Source organism: Podarcis erhardii, assembly GCF_964252035.2.
Source record: "Podarcis erhardii genome assembly, chromosome: 2".
NCBI lineage: Eukaryota > Metazoa > Chordata > Lepidosauria > Squamata > Lacertidae > Podarcis > Podarcis erhardii.
Window position 1 is genome coordinate 89847265 of NC_138498.1, and position 17926 is coordinate 89865190.

The 17926-nt window shown below is 42.3% G+C and overlaps 1 protein-coding gene across 2 annotated transcripts in view; it reads left to right on the top strand.

Moving 5' to 3' along the window:
* Positions 1 to 1003: 1003 nt before the first annotated feature.
* The window catches only part of TMCC1 (transmembrane and coiled-coil domain family 1), a 114510-nt gene continuing 97587 nt past the window's right edge, over positions 1004 to 17926 (top strand). Inside the window, exon 1 of one of the 2 annotated variants that reach the window (XM_081852904.1) lies at positions 1004 to 1156. The gene's annotated coding sequence lies outside the window, so the exon portion shown is untranslated. The remainder of the gene's footprint in view (positions 1157 to 17926) is intronic. The other variant, XM_081852905.1, reaches the window with a different exon arrangement.

A 17926-nucleotide genomic window follows, 5' to 3' on the forward strand; every position in this document is an offset into this window, starting at 1 on the left:
ACAGGTGCACTGATTCATGAATGGAAGCCACCATTTTTAGCTCTGAAAGCTTTGGTGTGTAGAATCCCGAGGGATATCTAATACCTTCTGTGAAAGCTAGGACTTAAAGTGTTTAAATTGGCTTGTCACGCTTTTGGGTATACATTACAATAGAGTTCATTGCAACAGCAGAGACTTAAGGCAAAACTTTGATTCCTTGTCTTCAGATCAACAGTAACATGGCAGTATCGGAATAGGACTAGTAAGAACCGGATTCAACTCCACAGTCAACGGTGCGATGTTGGATCAGTCACGATCTTGTTGCGATGATAAAATGGGGAAAACCATGTAAGCCACCTTCAGCTTCTGAGATGAAATACGGGATTCTTATTTTTAAGCGTGCCTTCAGTTCAATCCTATGCACGCCTTTTCAGAAATAAGGCTCACTGAGTTATAAAATGAAAATTAAGCGATGGGTGACCTAAAAAAAAATAAACGGAGAGGTGGCAACGAACATGCAATTTAGCCTCTATGTCAGAGCAAAGGAAAACAACGCGTGCGCCTCTGAAGCTGCTTACCATCTCACACACCCCCCCCCCGAAAAAACAAAACCCTCTTTCGGACCGAGCACGTGGCTCTGGCGCGCAGCCAAGCGTGTGCCTGCTCCCTGGCAACCGTGGGAAAGAGGAAGCACCACCCGCGCTTTCAACCACAGAGGCCGAACCCGCCGCAGAGCCGCGAGGATGCCCCGCCCCCTTCCCGCCAACCCTCCACCGCATCCCCAGCGTTCCAACCCTCCGCCCTCCTCCTCCAATGTCGGCAGGAGGAGGGAGGGGGCGGGGCTAGCCGCTCGAACGGCTCCTCGCGCCGCCCCTCGAGCTACGCGCGTGACGTCAGAGAGCGAGAGCGAGAGTTATGTGCTTCTGGGGCTCGCGCCCGCCGCCTCCTCCTCCTCCTCCTCCTTCTCCGCTTGCGCAATAACGCGGCGTCGTTGTCTTTGCCGCGAGGAGGCGGGGGGAGGAGGGAGGGGGGGAAAAGAAGAGTTGGCGGCGGCGGCCGCGGCGGCGCTGGGAGCCCGGCTGGGATGGAGGACCAGCCGCCGCCACCACCAGCAGCAGCAGCAGCAGGACCAGCACAGGAGTCGTTGGGGCGTCGCCTCCCGCGACTCCCACAGCCGGTAAGCGACCCTCCAGCAGCAGCAGCAGCAGCGTCTTCCTTTTCCCGACCCTCCGCTTTTCCTCTCTTGCCGCCTCCTCTCCTCGGCCAGGGCCCAGCTGCGCTCCCCCTTCTCAGCGCCCACGCTCAGGGACGGGGTCGCGGGCGAGGAGGGTCTTAATGCACCCCCCAACCCCCACGGAGGCCGCTTTCTCCTCAGTTGGGGCCGCTTCTCGGGCTCCCTCCTCCTCCTCCTCCTCCCTAACTGCTGCTGCCCCTTCTCGTTCCCTCAGAACTCTTTGCGGGGGGAGGGGGCTTGTTTGTTCCTCCTCCTCTTCTCTCTCTCTCTCTCTCTCTCTCTCTCTCCCCCCCCCCACTTCCATAGCAGCCCTTCTCTGAGTGATCCCCCTCTGCCCCGAAATTAATCGCATCCATGGGAGGAGGAAGAGACGGGCAGGGTTGGGGAAAGTCATGGTGGGGGGATCAGTAGCCTCAAAGTTAGATCTCGTTCTTGGTGATGTTGGTTGCTGCTGTAAGGTTATGGGTATACTGTATATGTGTACACGCACACGTGTGTGTGTGTGTGTGTATGCACACACACACACGCACGCACCCTTGCACGCATGGGTTTTTAGGCAGGGTGCCGTTTTTAATAGTTTCTATTTTAAACCAGACATACGCTAAAGCGGTGCATTGTGTTTTAAACGGGCTCTTTTGATTTCCTCCCCTCTCCCACCACCACCTCTCCCGTGCCTTCAGATTCTGCTTTGCAGCATGCCACCATCGCAAAAGTAAACAGATTTGGGCGGCCAGGGTTGAGATTGCATCTGTGCAGGGGCCGGTTTATTTTTCAGTTGCTGGTCTGGTTTTTCGTTGCTGTTGTTGCTTTAAGTAGAATAGTGTGGGAAAGAGGGCCTCCAACACCATTTGAAGGTGCTTTTTCTCTGTAGCGTTGCCAAGGAGTGGGGTAGTGGTTAACTCAACAAACTAAGATACTGGCACAGCTGTATTCTGGTTTGCTGTGAATTATTAAAGAATTATTAGAATTATGGGACCAGGACCTGGTGTAAGTGTAGTCAGAGCTGTTGGGAGCAGTGACCATAGTGCTATTAAACTAAACATACTTGTAAATGGCCAGCTGCCAAGAAAATTCAACATGATTACTGTTGGAAACACAAGATGAGGCGGTTGGAAAAAAGGAAATTGAAAAGTCAAGGGGGTCATTTCATTCCAAAATGCTTGGAACGTGTTTAAAAATGCAATATTAGATGCTCAACTTGGGTCTGTACTGCAGATCAGGAAAGGTACTGCAAGGACCAAGAAATTGCATAGAGAAATGTTTTGTCCTCTCATAACACTAGAATTTGTGGGCATCCCATGAAGTTGAATGTTGGAAGATTCAGGACAGATAAAATAATGTACTTCATGCAGTGTGTGTAGTTAAACTATGGAACTCGCTCCTGCAGGAGGCAGTGATGTTCACCAACTAATATGAGTTTAGACAAATTCATGGAGAACAAGGCTATGCTCTGCCTCCGCTATCAGAGGCAGTATGCCTCTGAATACCAGTTGCTGGGAATCTGAGTCCTCCATGTGGGTTTTCGCACTGAGAAAAGGATGCCAGTCTAGCTGGGTCATTGGCCTGATCTTGCAGGTTTTTTCTGTGTTCTTAGGAACAGAATTTCACATTGCATCTGAGTGGAAGGAAAGACTGTTTGTATCATGGGATGTATTATGGAACAGTTGCAGATACTGGAAAAACTTGAGTGGGAGGGATTCTTCTACAGTTGTCAGTGTCTTCTGATAGTTTGCTAACCAACAGCCTACACTGTTCCTTGCATTTGTAATCCATTAGGTGTACCATTGATGTGTAAATACAGTACTTAAAACCCTTGTTGATTCCAGTGATCATGCTAGGGGAGAGCAGAAGATCCTCTTCAAGTGCTGCTCCAGAGTAAAGTGACTTCTATTAAATTGGTTACCCTAATTCTTCCTGGTTTGTTGCTCCTTAAGCAAACCTTTCCCTTTTTAAAATAAATGTAATAATATTTCCAAGCAGAATTAGAAGTTTAATAGGTCTCTAGCATGGGAAGCTATTAAAAGAATTGGAACAGAAAATGTTACCATGGGAGACAGCTTTGAAAAAGTGATGTGGCATTCAATGATTTGGATTTGATGTACTGGTTTGGTTGCTTTAGAACAGGCATGTCCAACAGGTAGATTGTGATCTACCAGTAGATCACTGGGCATCTGTGGTAGATCACTGGTTGATCATTGGCTCCCCCCAAAGAAGCTGAACAACTGTGGCTCCCCTAAAAAAAGCTCAACATTTTACTTCTTCCCTGAAAAAAACTCAACAACTTTGACCTGAACCCAAAAAAGGGGGTAGATCACTGCCAGTTTTTAACTGTTAGTAGATCACAGTCTCTTGGGAGTTGGCCACCCCTGCTTTAGAAGGAAATAGTTTGCACTGAGTAAAGCAACCTTGTGTTAGTCTGCATCCACACTAGGACTTTACTGTGTATATGGGTTGTTGCTCTGTGTGTGCACAAAGGTATTTATGCACAGTTTTATTGTTACTTTTTTAAAATTTCCGTTTTTTTAATATACTAGATCAAAGAGAAAAATGATACACCAGGGTATTTAAACAACCCAAAATGTATGGGTGTGGCCTTAACAATGATGAAATTGCTCCCCTCATCTGTTGTTTGCCATGGGAAGCATAGGAGCCACACATAGGAGCCATAAAATATTTGAGGGGGCTGGGCCTCCACAAAGTTGATGGGCATTCCCATTCAAATGGTGTGTGTGCACTGCATCATGTGTTCAATTATGTGGGGCGGGTTTAACTGGGCCCCCACAATATTTTATTCAAGTTGGCACCCTTGCTGGGGAGGAAGTTTCTCTTGGTACTAGTATTGTGGAACTTATGATATGTAATTAGTGTCAGGATAAACACAAGGCCTTAATCATTTTAGCTGTTCCTCCTATTTTGTTAATCATACAAAACTGGATGGATTTGGATTGTAAGTAATAGTGCTATATCTTCCCTGTGGCCCTAGTTGATTTTATTATCTTTTGAATGTTTTTAAATAGCTGTTTTTAACAGTCTTTTATTGTTAATTTTAAGGTTTGTTTTTGTAAAACCGCTTAAAGGTGTGTGTTTTTTGTTTGTTTTTTACAATCAAGCAGTATATACATTTTGTGAGACTGTGTGTATGTGTTTCTGTGTGAGACAGTAGACTAATTAATTCAAAAGCTCAATGGTCATAGAATCATAGAATCATAGAGTTGGAAGAGACCACAAGGGCCATCGAGTCCAACCCCGTGCTAAGCAGGAAACACCATCAGAGCACTCCTGACATATGGTTGTCAAGCCTCTGCTTAAAGACCTCCAAAGGAGACGACTCCACCACACTCCTTGGCAGCAAATTCCACTGTTGAACAGCTCTTACTGTCAGGAAGTTCTTCCTAATGTTTAGGTGGAATCTTCTTTTCTTGTAGTTTGTATCCATTGCTCCATGTCCGCTTCTTCTGCATCAGATTCTGTTTTCACTTGACTAAGCATGCATTTGTGATGTTGATCATTGCACAAGCATTTATTCCTGTGCAAGGAAACACTTTAAGACTGACTTTGAGACGGATCCACATCTTTATAAGAAACGGGGAATCACCCCTACCCAGGTTGTTCTTATGACCTCTGAGTTTTACCTAATTGCATCCATGTGTGAGTAATTGGCCTTGCCCTTCCTCTTCCCTTTAGCCGATGGGGGGGGGGGCACTGGGAGAAAGGGGCAGTCCAGTTGTGTGAATGGAATGCCACTCAAGTGACATTGGATTTCACCCACTATATTTAAAAACAAAGCTTTAATTTTGGAAATCCCATTACAGCAAGGAAGCAATATTTTTTAATGCTTGTGATCAGATCTCATAGCTTACCAAATGTGCTCTTTGCGGATATCTAAAATAGTAACACTTGACAACTAGGTTAAAGTAGTGCTGTTGCTGCAACTGTTGGTTAAAGAGCCCAGAACACTTGGATAATGAAAGAGTTTTTTTTATATATATATATATATATATGCAGGTTTTGGTGTCCTCGGGTGTCTTCCCGTGTATGCTTTCGTAGATTTTCACGGGTACAGGAATGCAGGTTTTGGTGTCCTCGGGTGTCTTTCCGTGTAAAAGTTGGGGTGTCTAGGCGACGTTTCGACGAGGTCTCACTCGTCATCTTCAGGCTGGTGCTTTCGGCTTCTTGTTACTGGAACAGAGCAGGATCTCAGTGTTTGAGTTCCTATAAATACTGTAGAGGGGGTGTGGTGTATAGCCTCCAATGTTCTGGGCAGAGAGGAAGTTCCCAGGCTAGTGTGCCTTTTCTTCTTTTGTTCCTTAATTACTTGAGAGATATCTTGAGTGATTTCTTGAGTGATATCCTGAGTACCACTTAGGTGGGTCATTAGGTGTGGATTAGTTGTTAAAGTCTTTGTGTCTTGACCTCTTGAACTTTGTGAAGAGTTTTCCTGAGAAGATGGCTGTACTGTACTTAGTTGTGCTCTGGCTTGGCTTCGTGTATAGGGGCGAGCTGTGGTTTTGTGGCTTGTGTCAGCCAGATCTGTGTAGGGATTGCAGGGGGGTGCAGCATCCGGAGGTGCCACCATGGATTGGCTACTGGATGGTGTCTGTAATTCATCTGTGGAGAGGGTCTGGGTTTGGGTCTGGTGTGGTTGATTGGTGTTGGCGTTCTGTGTGCCTCTGGATCTGGTGTCAGTTTTTGTGGGGAGGGCTAATTTCCAGATGTCTGGCAAGCGGGATGTGTCGTCACGCTTGTTCATGTTGTGAGGGTGTTTCTCTATCTCGATGGCTTCCATGATTATTCTCTTGTGGTGATGTTCCGTGTTAAAGAGCAATTTGGAATCTGCAAAATTAATTTCGTGTCCTGTTTCTTTCATGTGTTGGAAAAGAGAGGAAGTTTTTTTCTTCTTTTTTGACGGCATTCATCCGTCAAGAATCATCCCCAGAGAAAAATCATCCAGATGCCCCAAACTCTACGGCCTCCCCAAGATACACAAAGAAGGAACACCACTCAGACCAATAGTCAGCTCCATAGGCTCACCTCTACAAAATCTCGCTAAATTTCTCGCCAAGCAACTTCAGCCCTATGCAGAATCCATCTCTTCACACGTACCAAACTCCTTCCAGTTCATAGAAACAATAAAGAAGCAAAACCTACATCCTAATGACCTACTTGTGAGCTTCGATGTTGTATCTCTCTTCACACAAGTGCCCATTAATGAAGCCTTGACAGCTATTCAAAACAAATACAATCCCCCCGAATACATCTTGGACCTGACCAACCACTGCCTAACCAACACGTACTTCATCCACAATGGACAAAGATACAAACAGATAGAAGGAGCACCTATGGGATCACCCCTCTCACCGGTCATCGCAAACCTGTACATGGAACACTTTGAAACCAATGCTTTAGACAAGTCAGAACACAAACCCAAACTTTGGCTCAGATATGTTGACGACACCTTTGTAATTTGGCCACACGGGAAAGAAAAACTGGATAGCTTCCTCACACATCTCAACAACTTACACCCCAAAATACAATTCACTATGGAAATAGAAGCCAACAACCAACTTCCCTTCCTTGACGTCCTAATCTACAAAAAACCTGATGGCTCCCTAGGACACACTATCTACCGGAAAAAAACACACACCAACCGCTACTTACATGCACAATCACACCACCACCCTGCACAAATAAACTCCGTAGCCAAGACTCTCATCTCCAGAACCAAACGCCTGGCTGACAAAGACCACTTGACAACTGAGTTACAGAATCTCTCAAACGTGTTAATTGCCAATGGATACCAGCAAAACAGGATTACGAAGCTAATCCAAAAGGAAACACCCCCCAAAAACCAAGACACAGAAGAAAACAATGGCATGGCCCTCCTTCCTTATATCAAGGGCACTACAGATAAAATTAGCAAAATCCTCCATAAACACAATATCAAAACAGCCTTTTGCACCAACCAAAAAATAGCCAATATCCTCAGAAACCCCAAGGATAAAATCCAGTTGGAAAACCAAGGGATCTATGAAATACCCTGCAAAGTCTGCCCAGCCACGTACATTGGACAAACAAACAGACGAATAAATGCACGTATCGCAGAACACAAGAATGCCGTCAAAAAAGAAGAAAAAACTTCCTCTCTTTTCCAACACATGAAAGAAACAGGACACGAAATTAATTTTGCAGATTCCAAATTGCTCTTTAACACGGAACATCACCACAAGAGAATAATCATGGAAGCCATCAAGATAGAGAAACACCCTCACAACATGAACAAGCGTGACGACACATCCCGCTTGCCAGACATCTGGAAATTAGCCCTCCCCACAAAAACTGACACCAGATCCAGAGGCACACAGAACGCCAACACCAATCAACCACACCAGACCCAAACCCAGACCCTCTCCACAGATGAATTACAGACACCATCCAGTAGCCAATCCATGGTGGCACCTCCGGATGCTGCACCCCCCTGCAATCCCTACACAGATCTGGCTGACACAAGCCACAAAACCACAGCTCGCCCCTATACACGAAGCCAAGCCAGAGCACAACTAAGTACAGTACAGCCATCTTCTCAGGAAAACTCTTCACAAAGTTCAAGAGGTCAAGACACAAAGACTTTAACAACTAATCCACACCTAATGACCCACCTAAGTGGTACTCAGGATATCACTCAAGAAATCACTCAAGATATCTCTCAAGTAATTAAGGAACAAAAGAAGAAAAGGCACACTAGCCTGGGAACTTCCTCTCTGCCCAGAACATTGGAGGCTATACACCACACCCCCTCTACAGTATTTATAGGAACTCAAACACTGAGATCCTGCTCTGTTCCAGTAACAAGAAGCCGAAAGCACCAGCCTGAAGATGACGAGTGAGACCTCGTCGAAACGTCGCCTAGACACCCCAACTTTTACACGGGAAGACACCCGAGGACACCAAAACCTGCATATATATATATATATATATATATATATATATATATATATATATGCTTTCTTTCCTTGCCTAGGTTTTGCTTTTCTCTAGCAGAACAGAGACTAGGACAGTGAAGGGAAAAAATGGTGTGTAAATTGAATGTAATCTGACAACATTTCTTTCCTCCGAAGGAGTGCCAAAAGCCCTTAATGACACATGGTTGCATCTAAATACAAATAGCTAAAAACAAATAGCTAAAATGTAAGGAACATTGGAGATGAAATTAGTTGAATATGCACATGTGCACTGAAGCATTGCAATTCTAATATTCTGGTGCTTGCATAACTGACCTCACTTGAACTGGGCTAGACATTTCTAAAAGATTTTTAAAAGAACTCTGGCTTTCTGTATATATAAATTTTACAACTGCTTTTCTTGCATGGCAGGTGGTGGTGTATTGCCTTTTTAGAGCTTGAGATTCTGAAGCACAGTAGATAAGTATTTTCTGCAGACAAAAGCATGTTAGGGGTGACTGAGTAATGCCTGATCCTATCACTACTATGGAATTATCAGCAAAAAGTTCATTCACTATGAGAATGAAGTTACAGGGAGCAAGGCAGATGACCTTCTCATTAGTGGCACCCACCCTATGGAATGCCCTCCCATCAGATGTTGAGATAAATAACTATGCAACTTTCAGAAGACATCTGAAGACAGACCTGTACAGTATAGGAACATTTTTAATGTTTGATGTTTTATTATGCTTTTATATTTGTTGGGAGCTGCCCAGTGTGGTTGGGCCAACCCAGTCAGATGGACTGGGTACAAATTATAAAAATTATAACCACCATCAATTACTCAGGAGCAGCTGCCACAAAACCCAGTTATTCCCCAACTGTGAACCAAGGTCACTGCAGAGCTATGGTGATTCTTCATGAATAGGGAAGTATTCATTGGAGTCCACAAGTCACCACCAGCTATTTAACCCTGTGATTCCCATATGCCTCTCTGACAGTTATAAGATAGATTGTCAAATGTTCTATGTGCAGGGCTCACTTGAGACAGCTGAAAATCACTGAGGCCCACCAATCACAAAATAGTTGTTCAAGGCCAGAGTCAGTCACAGAATTTTTCTTTTACATTTTTTACTCCCTACCCCAACAGGCCTTTCAAAAGTATTTTTACCTGTCAATTGTTTTTCTTACTATTCTTTCACACTCAGCTTGTTACCTTATCCTTGATTCCTGCTTCTTTTATATTAACTTGCCCCTCCTATAACATCTTTCTTCTTCTCTCCCCTTATGTTTACTCCCTGATGATCATGATGAATCAAAATAGCACTGGGTAGGCTGTGGCACTGATGCCAGAAGTACCACTTTTGTATCCATCTTCTGGTCTAAAGATCCAGCAGATAAATTTCCATTTTCTAGAGAGAATCTATAATCTCAGCAGGTAAAATGCCTTCTGGAAAACATATATGTTTGTAAGATGGTAGATTTTGTTCTGAGTTTCCTTTACTGTGCCTTCAGGCCTTAAAATATTGACACTGCCTGTTGAGTTTTCTCAGAATAATAGACACTTCAGACCTTTTACTTTGGTTCTTTTGATGCCTGTTTGTACAACTGCTTTATTGTGGCTGAATGTAGGTGAAATCATCTTTAAAGATATGTTTTTTAAATCTATCTGCAATGGCTCTGCAGCTGTAATGGTGATGTCTGCTTATATTTGTGAAGCAACTTATTTTTAACCGTGTCTTCAAATGAAAGATTTATTGCAGCAAGTGTAATATGGTAGGGAAATGAATGTTCTCGCATAAGCTGCATTACTTGATCACCTGACTACAACCCTTAATGAATACTTATTTCAGGTTCTGTATCATTTGGCTGAATGATAGTAGGATCTATATCTTAAGGCTGAGGGTATCATTTGAAGTTCCTTTGGTAGGTATTTTCTGTCCTACCTTTATTTTAACAGTTAGATGTACTTAGGTTTGAGGGTATGAGATACGTTTAACACCAGAGGTGGGCCTAGTACACTGTGTGTGGATTGGCCCCACCATGCAACAGGCAAAGGAGAATGCGAATAGGCAAATGCACATTTATATCCTCTTCTGTAGGTGAGTCCAAGGGTCCAAAAATAAACCTGGAGCTACACACAAGTGGTAATAAGATGTGTTATTACTGCTACTTACAAAGTAGTAATAAGTGTCAGCAGGTGAAGCTTTCCTCATAATTTTATTTCCATAGAAAAAGCTTAATGTAATGAATTTCTGCACTGCTTTAGCACCCTAAACCATGGAAAGAGCTCAAGTTTCCGGTTATGTTACTCTAGATCAGGGATGGGGAATCTTTGGCCTTCCAGATGCCGCTGAACTACAGCTCCCATCAGCCCCCGCAAGAGAGGCCAGTGGTTAGGGACAATGAGAATTGTAATTTAGCAACATCTGGAGGATTGGGCCACATGTGTTCACACCTCCTGCTGAACTTTTGTCAGTTAAACATAGGCTAGCAATACTGCACTGAGGGCAAGAGCAGACATTGTATTGCCGATCAGTCTCAGCTCTGTCCCCTAAAGTTAGTACAGCAGCAGTGGGCTATTTTTCAGGGCTGATGTAACCCACACTTTCTCAATGATAATGCATCCCCACTCGCCCTTAGGATATGGATGTGTTAATGATGGGTTTTATTTGTATTTGTATTACCGGGTTAAGATCTCTTTTGCATAAAATTAACCCTGTGTCACAAAAATCATGACTTGTGCTTTTGGGTGGGCATCCTACTGCCCAGTCACAGCTACACTATACTCCTGGATCTCTCCTGTTAATTTTGGGGGGCAACAATTTCTTTTCTGCCAGTGAAAACAAAAAAACAGCTTTCGAGTGAATTGGGCAGTCCCTTAAAATGCACCAGGTCTGCCCTTTTCCATTGTCTGAATCTTAGAGAGAGAAAATTCTAGAGTGACACATGCACCAAGGAAGACAAAAAATACTTCAAAATGAAGCCCTTCCCTGTTGAATGGAGTCATTTTAAAACCATATTTCAGTTTTTGACGGATTATAATTATCTAAATTTCTCACTAGTATTTGCCAGTTACCTCTCTGTGTTTAGTCATTGACTAAGAACGCTGAAAGTTGGGAGCAGGCTGAACCTTAGAACACAATTGTTTGGAATGCTTTCTGCCCATTTTGCTTTGTAACTTTTTGTTCTGAAGGTGGCTAGATCTACTTTTAGAAAAACCCAAAACCTCAGAATCTGAACCTCCACACATCACCAGTCTACAACACTGTCCCCAACTAAAATAAGCTACTGGTTGCAGTGAAGAAGAAAGCTTTTATAATGGCATTTCTAACCCTCTGCCAAAGCACAATGAAAGCACAATGGTGCTGCACAATGTACTTTTGTTTAAGTAAAAAGATTTTAAAAAATGAAGCTATCCATTGTAATGATGAGAGGTGTAAAATCAAGAATCAGAATCTTTATTTGTACAGAACATTTTCTATGCCATGATATATGGCTGTTTGTTAGGAGAAGTGACAGCATTGAAATTCTTGCCTGTAGTCTTTTGTATATCTTGCCCATGATGCTTAGTAGTATGAATTAAATACCCAGAAATCTTATTCTCTGCCTTGGTATATTTAGAGATTCTGTAAGTGTGAGATCTGTATTCAGATACATGCAAAGCCAGATAGATGCCCAATAATAATAATAATAATTTATACCCCACCCATCGAGCTGGGTTTCCCCAGCCACTTTGGGCAGCTTACAGCACATAAAAAAATGTAAAACATTAGACATTAAAAGTGATACAGGGTTATGGAATCAATCTGTCAATCAATCAGAACATACACCAAAGATGTATGAGAGCAGATGTTTAAGAGCAAGCAGTTAACATTAATGTGAAATTACACCATATTTTAAGATGGACATGCAATGTATGCATGTAGAAAACATGGAAAGGGGTCCAAGTCACAGCACTACAGCATCTGCACTGCAGTTTGAATCATGCATGTGGTACCATTCTACAATTACAATTGAGCATGTAGTGCACAGAAAAGATAATTCTTGGAGCACTACGTGAACTACTTTTGAAAGCTCAGTACAGTGGTACCTCGGGTTACATATGCTTCAGGTTACATACGCTTCAGGTTACAGACTCCGCTAACCCAGAAATAGTGCTTCAGGGTAAGAACTTTGCTTCAGGATGAGAACAGAAATCGTGCTCCAGCGGCGCGGTGGCAGCAGCAGGCCCCATTAGCTAAAGTGGTGCTTCAGGTTAAGAACAGTTTCAGGTTAAGTATGGACCTCTGGAACGAATTAAGTACTTAACCCTAGGTACCACTGTACAGAGCTAACTTGTCCATAGCTAGATAGCAGCACAGAACTGCAAGGTTCAGGCTAAGATTCTTTGGAAGAATGCCACACCCAAAGTCATTTCTATGAGTTGTTTTACCTTGTTCTACCATATCTTGAAGTATGCTAAGAATGCTGAAATTAAAATGTGTGTCTCCCTTCTGACATTTGACAATCCTTACACTATAAATCTCTTGCTTTGACAGATCTCAGTTGGTCTGTTTTCTTATCTGTGCAGGGCTGACTTTTCACTATGTAAAAGTAACTTTAGTTGCTGAGCATTGTGTTATAAATAGTTGACTGCAAACTAAAAACATAAAGAGCAGGATTTAGATGATCTTGCTTCTCTTCTCATCCTGCCGTGGCAAGAGCCAGTTAGGCCCCGGTGACCAATATTATTGGGCACATGATACCGGAGAAGAATGATCCCTGATCATTCAGCTGCTCTAAACATGAGTGAAAGCTTGCTTTCAGCCACCTGGCAGGCAAAGAGGCAGCAGAAAGATGGCACACAGCCTCTTACTAGCTGTGAGCTGAAGAAGATTGTATGGTCTCCAACCTCAGGTTTTTTTTAAAGACGGAGCATGGGGTTGGGAAGAAGACCCTACCTTTTGGAGAAGTGGCAGGTCCTGGTGACAGCAAACCTTTTTACTTGGCACTCATTGTCACCCCAAATTTGTTGACCTGTGGAAATGAGAAGTGCAGGAGGATGTTGAAAGCAATTTATTCCACAGAATCTTAAATACCCTTTTAGAACTTAAACCTGTTAATCCATCAAGATTTTAAATATACAAGGTAACTTTTAAAAAGTTGCAACATCTTCCTGAAGAGCAACAACAACAACATGACCTACAGTGGTACCTTGGTTTGTGAACTTACCGTATTTTCCGTCTATAAGACGCTCCCATGTATAAGACGCCCCTATTTTGGGGGTCTCAGATTTAAGAAAATGGGAGGGGAGATGGCCCAGAGTATAAGATGCCCCCTAATTTTTGACATTTTGACATTCAGGAAAAAACCCTAATCTTATACACGGAAAAATACGGTAATGCGTTCCTGAAATCCGTTCTTAAACCGAGGTGTGCTTTCCCTAAGCAGACCTTCCACCGCTGGTGCCCTGTTTCCGTTCATAGACTAAGGTAAAGTTCGCAAACCGGAACACTACCTAACAGTTTTGTGGAGTTCGTAAACCAAATAGTTTGTAAACAGGACTGTTTGTAAACCGAGGTACCACTGTACTTAAGCAGAGGTTGAGCTTTGGTAAAATTGGTTTTGCTGCTTGGATTACGGCCCTAAATTTGAGGCAGAGTTCCTTTCTAAAATGTTAGAAAATACTGCTTTAAGGTGGGTGGGGAATTAAACCACTGCTTACAAAGTTTTTTGTAGGGCTATGCAAAGTGATATGAGATAGCAACATGATAGGACCCTGGAGACATTTTTTGGGATGACTTGACTACCTAGAAACTGGGAAATTGTCAGCTCACTTTTTAACATGAAGCTGTCACAAAAAGTAATGATTGCCATCAGGTCCACTCTACTGACATTTTGAACTTAAAATGTTCAGTAGACATACTCTTTGGTGTCAAAACCATTTGGAAGCTGCATGGAAGATTAGTGCAGTGATACATCTACTGTTGCCCACTTGACCTTATCAAATATATTTGGAAGTACATGAAGATTATGAACTCAGGATATTTCTTGGCTAACTGACCTGGATACTTGATATTTTGCTTACTCTGCTATGCTGGTGGTTCAAGGGAGAGGTGAAGAACAGCATTTGGATTATTTCTAAAAATGACTGAATCCCCGCCCACCCAAAAAAACACCCCTTGATTAATTTGTACTTCTGTTACAGAGATTATGTGTTGGTAAGCTTTCCTTCCTCTGCATGGAAGGTAAGAGAATGGTGGAGGAGGGGCAGAGCAATCCACCCCTATTCCATGAGCCTGCTGGTCACCTATAACTATCAGTTCTGTTAAAGCAAGGTAGTTTTGTAAATCTCTGGGTTCTCCCAAGCACACTGAGAACCTCTTATTTTTCAATGTCCCCATCTTCGATCCAGTTCTTTTGGCACTTGCCATCTCCGTTTGCTATTGGATGGAGTAATGCACAGTAAGTTCTGCATTAGAAGGAGTGATGCATCAAATGCATTAAGAATGGAAGGAAGCGAAATTCAGCTGGTAATAGTCATGCAATTTGTAAAACACCATCCTAGGTCATTGGGAGCACCAACTGCCTAGTTGGTGCAGAGACAACCTTATATCAATGTTTGAGGACAGGACATAGATCGCACTCCTCCTCTGAAGTTCCAGTGTTAGGTAGACACTCCTAGGAGTGTCTGATTAGCCAAAACCTACCTGACCCATTGACATGGTGAGGAGCATTTTTTTTTTTGAAGTCTTCTTTATGCAGCTCTTAACTTACTGGAGCTGTATACATGAGTTATCCTCTAATTTTACTGGTAGGATTGCTTTAAAGCAGATCTAAACATAAGGATGTGTTATAAGAATTTGAAAACTGCTTAAGAACTCTTAAGTTTGGTATAGGTATATACTTCCTGTTCCTTAGCTGACTTATTGTTAATTAGGATTGATACCTAAACCAGATCTGAAACAGCGATAAGCAACTTGCAGTGTATGTACACTTATACAGCATGTGTGTGTCCTGTATAACTTGAATGTTTGTCATCTTACCTTAACAATGCACTTGGTTTAATTAAAAAGGTATATTTAAACAATCTTTATCATAGCCTGATATAGAATGCTATATCAGAAGTATGAAAAAGGAGTACATACCTTACTGAGAAACTTAATTTGGGGGCAGATACTTTGTTTTTTACACTTTCCTTAAACTTCAAAGAGTGCTTGCTCCAGTTCTTTAAGTGACATAAAATTTGCTGAGTAAACCTAGATTAATTTTTTTATGTGTGCCAACTGTAATTCTGAATGGAATAAAAGTTTTCTTCAGAAAGGCTGTTGTTAAGATTCCTATACTAGGTACTGGTTATGATAGGTGGACATCAGATTTATTGATTCTTTCTTTACCAGTTGCAAGTTCTTGTGAATTCCAAATGCCTTACTGTGATGAAAAAGCCAGGGTCCTGTAGTTGGCATAGTTTCTTTAGCCATCACCTGCTTTCTACTGCTGGATGCAAAAACTGTTGTCTCTCATCTATATACAGTAAAATTAATCAGACCACATTTCTGCTTTTGAGTTATGGTTAAAATGGTTTGCTAGTTGCCTTATGGGTGTGTATGTCAATGCTATCTTTCTTCCACATCACAGGTAGGAAATTGCTCTAAAATGGAGTATTGATCAACGTTTTTTTATAAGAAGACTGGAGCCAACTGTTCTCAAGGGAACACATGAACAGAACAGCATTACTCTGAAACAAGTAGTTAGCCTGCCTATATGCTGCTATCTTCATGATTTTTATAAACCAGTATGTATCTCCTAGGCATCAACTTCATTTGCATGTATCTATATATCTATATATCTTTTCAGACATAGTTTTCTGTGTGGGTGGGTGCATGCACAGAAGGGGAAAAGAACAAAAAAATGTTAAATGAACTTGACCAAGTATTTGAACAATTACTGAAATAAGTGTAGCTTCTAGCTTTTGAATTTTACAATTCTTGCTGACGTTCTGGCTGCCTCTGGCCAGAATACCAAAGTGGCAGCACTTGAGTGACACAACCAGAGGAATCTGTTTTCCAGGAGTTGCATAAGTATGCAGGGTTCCTCTTTCCCCCCTCTCTGCAGGGTTCAGTGGCATTGGCCAGTCAGAGGAATGGGGATGCAGTTGGGAAAATCATATAGGCAGCTTGCCTGTAATTCTTCTGCGGTAACTTTATTTTGAAAAGTTATAAGGCATTATTCTGCTAATCGCAGCATTAGGATTTTCAAGATCGTTCCAAAGCCACAAGTGTCTTCGACAGTTCTCACAACAGCCTACATTTCCACTTTGTGTTTTGGGGAAAAGCATTTTACCACCCACAAGCTGTGTTTCACCTACTGGACATCATATTTGGTTACATTTTGAAGAGGCTATGACTAGCTTGGGATAAGGATGTGCGTTGTAGGAAATACAGTACAGCTTCTTTGTGTGCTACTTGCATTCTAAAATAACTTATCTGCTCTGCAGGGTGCTGCCTTTCCTTCCTTATTGAAAATGGTAATAGCTTTTCCAGCATGCAGTAGTGCAACAATTCACAAATTTGGGGGGAATCTGGGGCTCAACTACAATTTCAGAGCCACTCAATATTTCACAATATCTGTTCCATTTTCTCCTTTCCTATCTTGTCTGTTCTTCTGCGCCCCCATTTCTCCATTTATAAATAAAATATAGACCCAAATCGAAAAAATAGTGATAACATTGGTGAACCATCTTCTTGGCTGGGCTGCTACCCAGGTGTAGTTCACATACTGCACTATTCTACCTCATATGATATAAATAAATCCAAGCTGCCTATCAGTTGTTTTCTCAGATGTTGTTTAGGGCAGCTGTGTATCTACTGTATGGATGATCAATATGATTTGTATTCTGTGGGACTGACATGGCATAATATGTCAAATTGCTTTGTTCATCCTTGTTTCCTCCTCTTGGAATAATTTTAACTGCAACAATTAGAATGTCATATTAAGGAGCTGGGATTTGGACATTTTAAAATTTAAGCAGTTTAGAAACTTGTCCAGTTGTGAGTAATTCAATACATGGCACAGAGAACTAGAATAGGCCAAATTATAAATCTATACTGTATTTGCAATTTGATGCTTTCCTTTCTACCTTGGTCTCTACTCAAACTGAGGGACAGCTCGCTTAGTAGAATATGAGACTCTTTTTCTCAGGGTTGTGGGTTCGAGCCCCACATAGGGTGAAAGATTCCTGCACTGCAGCGAGTTGGGCTAGAATGATCCTTGTGGTCCCTTCCAACTCTACATTTCTATGATTCTTTCAAAATAAATGTTAAATGCTCACTTTGTTCTGTCGTACTCATATGCCCATTCACCACTTAAGAAGTAGCTTGCTAACTTCTGGTTACTTAACTTCTGGCTACATCTGCGTCTCTCTAACCCTAACCTCCCCAACATATCAATTGCATGTGGTGTGTGCCAGTGTTACATTAAGGATCCAACAAATCTGGAAGGAGAATGCACAGTGTACAAGATATAATGGACATTAGTTATCGGAGCAAATAGTGACAAGACTAAATTGAAATGCAGCAAGGACACTGGCCTCAACACACCCTTATTTTGATATTTTGGTTCTAGTAGGTAAGAGTTTTCCTATGCAGATCATCTGAATGGCAACTTATTCTGTCCACAGTAGTTAGTTAAATGTTTATCGTCAACACAAATATGGCAGTGAGCAAAATATGGGAATAAAGCACCAACATGGTATGTGTGCACTGGAAATCAACATCTGCCTGTAAAATCTCCC